The following is a 7,692-nucleotide window of genomic DNA, read 5'->3' as shown; positions in this document are numbered from 1 at the left end:
CAAGCTTTCTCTGGAGGTTCTCGGATTTCAAGTTCGTTTCTTGACAAAATTTCTGGAAGTAGCAGTATAAAACCACCGACTTCATCACTCCCTGCAACAAAAAAAGTTAGTTAAAACGAAGTACAACTTATGCAGAAGAAAAGTTCCATGAAGAGTGGTACTTATACAGTGTTGATTGAATAGCATCAACTCTGCCATACCTTGGCAGAGATGTCTCGCTTACCCGTCAAGCTATCTTGGGGAACCAGCTCCACCAAAGCTTATAACAGGTTCCCCAGCAATTGTCCACTGAATCGAGACAAGGGCTTCCACACTGTCCATTCAACATTCTGAGGCTTCACCAAGGAATAGCTAGAGGCCTCGGAACCGGTACTAGCCTCAGCCTCAAGAGCCGAAGTCGGGGCCCAAGACGTAGCCTCGGGCACCGAAGCCAAAACCCGAGGTTGTTCCTCAGCTATCGAGGACATCACCCGAAGCCTCACTGCTGCATCGGCATGTGGCCCATTCTCTTCAGGCTCCATCCCCATTGAGCTATCTGAAAACCGGTCAATTAAAAGATGTTGATTATTGGGACCAGAATGGACCGGTGATACCGACCCCACGGGGATAGCAGTAGTAAGAGCTACTCCAGGAGGTCCTAGGGGGGTCGCTAACAGAGGGGTGGTAGCAATAGGATGGTTTGGAAGGATATTCTCGTAGGCCGCTACGGGAGCCACATTAGGCTCTGGATTAACCCTCCTCCGAGCGGCCAAGAGGTTGGCAAAAAGGGATTTCCCCTTCTCAGCCTCGACAGTAGGGCCCTTGCCCTTCACTAGCCTCCTTTTCTTCAATTGAGGAGCCTCACGCTCCTCGAGCTCATCAACCAAGTGCAGAGCCTTCCTTACCCGAGACTCATCTATCTTCTTCTTGCCTTTGTCAAGCGTAGGCTTTCGAGAGGTAGCGCCTCGGGTATTGGCTGCCGGAGGGCCCAAATAAACAGCTAGATGAGACGGCCTCTTCCGTGACCCACCGACGTCCTCTCTGTCAGCATATAAACAGTTGTTCAACGCACCAGTCGTAACCAATTTCTTGAAGGTCATGATAGACTCATGTTTCTGAGCCCAGACCAAAACCGTGTTAATTCGGACCATCTCGTCCTCCGACAAACACAAAATTCTTGTGAAGACCCAGATGGGGGGTAATCGTTTCCCGGGGTACTCTCGGCCCCTCCACAGGCAAAAAACATCCTCCAGGCGTTGGGGACCAATTGGTGGGGACCCACATTCAAGCAGCCGAGAAGCTCACGGATGACCTTGGGGAAAGGAAGTTTGAGGCCTGCACGGAACATTTCTTCATAAAGGCAGACCTCGTGGCTCCCGGCGTCCATGATGGCGCCCTTCCTCTCATCATCAAAACGGAGTTTCACCGTTTTCGGATATAACAGTCCAGCCTGACTCAATGCTCATCAGCCGAGGTCAAATCTAGTTTCCACAAGGCTGGGTAAGTTTTACCCAAACCACCATCGAACCCTGATCCTTCTCCCTGAGACATAGCCGAAAAGTTGCAAAGGAAAGAGCAGAGCAGAAAAGAACAAGCGTTGCAAAGACTTGGTACGAATAGGAAAGAAACAAGAAAGGAGAAAGATTTTATAAAGTAAAGATAAGAACGTGAAAAACCAAAGGATTCCCCGAGACACGCATGCAATAAATGCGGCAAAAAAGGCGCCTTTGTAAATTCCGCATGACAGCTGGCAACAGGCAACTGAAAAGACGCATATCCCGGCACTGACACGTGGAGCAACCAACACGCCCTCGGTCATGTCAACAGTCATGGCGAAATTTGGTCAGGTTTCCCGCCAAAATTCAAAATTCAAATTTCCCGCCTCTAAGATCTCGAATTTTTACTCAAGTATAATTTCAGAACGCTGATCCATTTATGAACAAAAATTTCCATAATCTTTCAGATCAGGAAATGGGGGGTAACTATTGGGCCATGGATCCGTTCCTAAAGCCCAACGGGTCCCAAACCCGACCTAGGCTAAATGGAACACCTGACAAGACCTCGGACAAGCTTTCCCCAAGGAGGCTTCGTATCCCGAGGAGGTATCGGACAGGAGTCTGAGACTACTCCTCAGAAGATAACAGATGCCAAATCCGAGATGCAACTCCGAAAGCAAATACGTCGAGCCAAGGGTAAAAATGTCATTTTACAACTAAGGATACGCAAGTATTCAAACTAGTCCAAGTGATCATTATCTCACAATTCAAAAAACTCTCTACAACACAGGTGGTTATCCACCTACAAACAATTCCTATATAAGCGGGATAAGCTGTTATTCAAATTCAGAAGGTTACCTAACCTAACAAAAACCTTATCACTTTATCCCAGGATTCCTGCCCTTATCAAATAACTGTGAAAAAGGTATTTAGGGATAGGAATCCCGAAACGTGCAGGAAGCAAATTCAACTCCATGCCTATAAATACAATTCCGATTTCCATCAAAGGTAAGTGCAATCCTAGCTCTGAAAACTTTGGTTGCTTAAATATTCTTTCCTCACTTTCTAACTTAGGCATCGGAGCTCCCCCGCCGGGACACCACCGGGGACTCTAATCCTGTTTGTACTTTTCTGTGTGTAGCCTGAAGCGTCCACGAAGTTGTCAGCACCACCTCAAGGCGTGCCACGTCATCATCTCGGAAAACTGTGTATCAACAAAAGTCAAAAGATTAGCAGTCAAATGATCTGTTATATGACACCAGATCATTTACTCATCAATGCACACACAAACCAATTCTCCTTATACATTTTCCATTTAAGTACTCCTTATACAGTATAGATATCTGAATACCAGGACCATTTTCAGCACCTGCAAACCTTTTTCTATTTAATGAATTGGTAAACATCTACCTGGGGTAAGATGCGACCATCACAAAAAGCTTTATAAGAAGTTTTTCTTAAGAAAAAAAGCTTCTTACCCATTTTATGAATTGGTAAAGTCTATTTGGGTTAAGAAGCAACCAACACAAAAAACTAAAAACTCTACTGACAATTCAATCTCCTTAAATTGGAACATTCATGTAAATCTAGGTAGCAATGATAATATAACACAAAATATGATAATTTTTACCTCTTTCTGCTCAAGTTTTTTGTCCAATTCTTTGAACTCCATATCTGATGCAGCGTAGGATTGTGGTGAACAAGAAAAATAGCAAGTAGAAGGGATAAATATTCCTAAGATTGTGAGACTATCACAAGAATCTAAGAAATCTTCTTAAACAATAGAGACTATCTATGCTTTAAGGAAAAACACAAAGAAACTCAACTCTGAGTAATTCTTCTTAAACAAACTCAATAATAATCATAAACTTAATTGTTAAAGGCTATAAGCATATATTTATAGCCCAAGACTCCTAGCCCTAAAATAACAATGAAATAAAGTTAATTTAGAAGTCTACGAAAGACAACTAAACCAAATAAAAGACTAACAAAGAAACCTAATTCAAATAAAGACTGAAAGATAAGATAGAATAAACGACTAATAAAGAAACCTAATAAAAGACTAAAAGATAAGATAAAATAAGATAAGATAAGCCTTGAATTCCAATCTACATCATCCTCCTGAGGTTGGAGAGAATTCGCCCTCGAATTCGGACTGTCTTTTTCACAATCCTTCGGAAGTCCAGTCAACTCATTCCACTCGCCCTTTCTCAAGATCAAAATAAGGCCACACCCCAAAATAAATGTGACGCTTCTCATCATCGAAATACTTTGATGGTTATCATGAAAGCCCCATACACCATTTGGTAATACTATAGGTTTGCTCTTCGTTCGTTCCTTCTCCCTTCCATGTGCCATGAAGATACTCAAGAATGGGTCAACCATTGTTTCCTTTGTGAACATATAATTTTTCTCATCCACATAAAACTCACTATAATCTTCGTTAGGAGAATTTAAAATATCTTCAATACCAAGGAAATCAACATAACCTAATTCTTCATCACTAAAATTAGGTAATGCACCTGGAAGGTCTTCTTCAACTTCTTCATAATCGACGATGACATCCGTGGGCCCTTCCTCTTCCAAGTGGCCATCTTCTTCTGGATAGAGACCGCCAAACATGGGAAAAAAACCCGTATTTTTCGTGCTCCTCCATGGGCCTTTAATCTTCCCATGAGTCATCTTCTTTGGGCTCCTCATCATAGGTTGGTGGTGAATCCCAATCCCCAAACCCTTGCGAAGGACCTTCAACATCTTCATGTCTGAATTGATCAATGAACTCGGATTCCTGAAACTCTTCATCCATAGATTCCTTTTCCTCCTCCACAGAATATGGATTTGGTTGATGGATTTGAGGCTCGGGAATAATGGTCAAGTTGGCTTGTCGTGGCATCTCCATCTTAATTCATGCTCTCCGTTTTTCAGAATGTCCCCTATGACCGACAACCACATTATCCTCATCCACAAAGCGTGGATTCGTTCGATGGTGACGAACTTTAGGGCTACCCCGGTTCTCAACTCGGGTTGTGAAGATCTCTATCTCTTTTCGTAGTATTTCCACCTCCTCCACCAGGCGTTTCCAACGAATCGCTGCTTGATTCGCCTTTAATTTTTCCGCAGCATCTTCTCCTCATCCACCAGGAGTTGCCACTGCTCCTCCGTGCTTGTTTTACCGAATGCTTCCTCATGTTCATACACGTCCTCCCGATTTGCAAAGCGGTTGCCCCTTCTTCTTGTGTTTGGCGGTGCCATGGAAAGAAAACTGGAGCTCTGATACCAACTGATGCAGCGTAGGATTGTGGTGAACAAGAAAAACAACAAGTAGAAGGGATAAATATTCTTAAGATTGTGAGACTATCACAAGAATCTAAGAAATCTTCTTAAACAATAGAGACTATCTATGCTTTAAGGAAAAACATAAAGAAACTCAACTCTGAGTAATTCTTATTAAACAAACTCAATAATAATCTTAAACTGAATTGTTAACAGTTATAAGCATATATTTATAGCCCAAGACTCCTAGTCCTAAAATAACAATGAAATAAAGTTAATTTAGAAGTCTACGAAAGACAACTAAACCAAATAAAAAATTAACAAAGAAACTTAAGTCAAATAAAGACTGAAAGATAAGATAGAATAAATGACTAACAAAGAAACCTAATAAAAGACTAAAAGATAAGATAAAATAAGATAAGATAAGCCTTGAATTCCAATCTACATCAATATCCAACTTTTCTTGAAGAGAGGAATGTTCTCTTTTCATCATCTTCAATCTCATCTGCGTACAAATTTTATATAATTTAATTTGCACCATCATATAGCCAACTCTCCTGATTGAAGATAAAATGCAGAGATCATGAGAACAAAAGGATATGTTGGGCAACAATTATATAAAACTTATTCCTGTCTACTATTGTATCCTAACTGCTAAAGTAACAAAATATCATGACATAGCTTTCATTCTATGGACAACAACTAAAAGCACTGAAATTAGTTGTAATAAAGACTAGCAAAACTTAGGTGCCAAACAAAATTTTAAAAATTTGGGGTTTTTACCTTTTTCCCTCATCAACTACAATGCATTGTTACTTTGCTCCTATGAACTGACAACCCTACTGCCCAACCCTATCAAACTACCATTTTGTACCCAAAACTTCCATTCCATCAGTCAAAGACGTTAACTTAGACGGTCAACCCGTCACGTGTGTCCCACATGCCATCTTGAAATTTTCTATCTCACTTTTGCCCAGAGTAGGGTTGTCAGTTCATGTGGGTAAAGTCACAATGAATTGTAGTTGATGGGGAAAAATGTGAGATAAAAAATTTCAATATGGCATGTGTGGTGCACGTGACGGGTTGACTGTCTGAGTTAACACCTTTGACTAATGAAAGGGAAATTTTGGCACAAAATGGTAGTTTGATAGGATTGGGCAGTAGGGTTGTCAGTTCATTGGAGTAAAGTGACAATGCGTTGTAATTAATGAGAGAAAAATGTAATTACCCCTCAAATTTTAAAAAATATATATATATATATAAATCAATGTAAAGCATCGTAATGAAAAGAGCATTTCACGTTACCTGAAATATCCACAACTTTCGTTTCATAATCAGATGGATACTCATTAGTAAATGGAAATAGCCCAATATTTTTCGAGCAAAACCTATCATCATCTGAGTCAACACAATCTACAGATCGTCTACATTTTGAGCTATTCAAATTTTTCATGCGCAATAGTTCTCCTTCTAACTCTTGAATTTTCAAGTCATTATGTTTTACAAAGTCAAAATCCTGAAAAGTTTAGAATCTTGTGTCAACAAAATGTTTTTGTCAAAAAGCCGAATTAAACTGATCAAGAAAATAAATGCTCTCAAACCTGATTTGAACTGGAATCAATCTCATCCCAGGATTTAACACTTCGAGCTGATTCAATTTTCATTATAAGCTTGTCTTTTTCAACCTGAAGTGTTAGATGTAGGTCAGATTTCAAAACTGGATTTTAATGTGTATAAGAAATTATAACATCTTATAGCCTTTGAAAATAAGAAATTAGATAAAACCTGAGAATCAAGAGCACATTGTATTAAATGCTCACATGTAACTTGACTGTCTCGAAGCTCCCGTTGTAGCTCTGCGTTGCTCACTTCAAGTAAAGATATTTTGCATTTGGCAATCTGAAAAAGTAAAGATTAATAATAAAGGAAAAATTACACTTTACACCTCCAAAATTTGAGCCGATTTTTAATTTGACATCCAATATTTCAATTTTTACAATGCAACTCATCAAAGTTTCAAAATTTTTCAATGTGACCCATCTGTTAACAATTTCCGTCCAATTTGAATGAAAATTGGTCACGTGTCACGCACGTGTATTTTTTTGTCTTAAATTTTCAAAATTGTCCCCATGTATTTTGTTATGAACGGAATTAAATTCATGATCCCAAAGAAGCAGAAAATAGCATAATAGAAAATAAATCAACCACACACGATATCAAGATTTAAGTGGTTCGGCTTAACAAGCTTACATCCACTGGTAGAGATGACCCGGCATCCACTGGCAGAGACGACCAAAATAAAATTCACTAACAAAAGATGGAGCACAAAAATAACGGGGAAAAAACCACTCAAAATCCAAAGCCCTGATACACACAAATCTTACTCTCACACAAAAGAGAGAAAAATTTGACAAAGAAAACTCTCTTCTTCTCTAAGTGCCATAAGGCAGAATAAAGGGAGAAAACCTAATGAGATGTGGCTTCTAAATTTTTCTCCCTTTCTTCATGTGCTGCATATGAGACGTGATACAAAGCACACTGCGTGCTGTGCACGCCTGTGCAAAATAATTTTTTTTTTTTTAATTATAAAAAAAATAAAATAAAAAAAAAAAAAAAGTTTTGCACAAGGCGTGCCACGCACACTGTGTGCTATGTTACTTCACCCGCTGCATATATACTACCCATTTTATAAGACCCAAAGTCGGTTACAAGAGATACTCTAAAAACAAGTAGTAGTGGAACACCTCGGCTAGGGTAATAAGTCAAAATAGTACTTGTAAAAGGAGGGCCAAATATTACTAGAGCACTAAAAGCCAAAGACAACGAATGGGCCCCACGTCTGACTTGTGAAGTACAAGTTACACCGCAACATATTTTAACGAATTTTAAAAATGCCCACCAGTCAAAATAAAAAAAAAAAAAATTGTGGGTGATTTTGCTATCC

Source organism: Corylus avellana, chromosome ca10 (assembly GCF_901000735.1).
Source record: "Corylus avellana chromosome ca10, CavTom2PMs-1.0".
NCBI classification, from domain to species: Eukaryota; Viridiplantae; Streptophyta; class Magnoliopsida; order Fagales; family Betulaceae; genus Corylus; species Corylus avellana.
The sequence above is the reverse complement of the archived record's forward strand: the minus strand, read 5'-3'. Positions refer to the sequence as shown.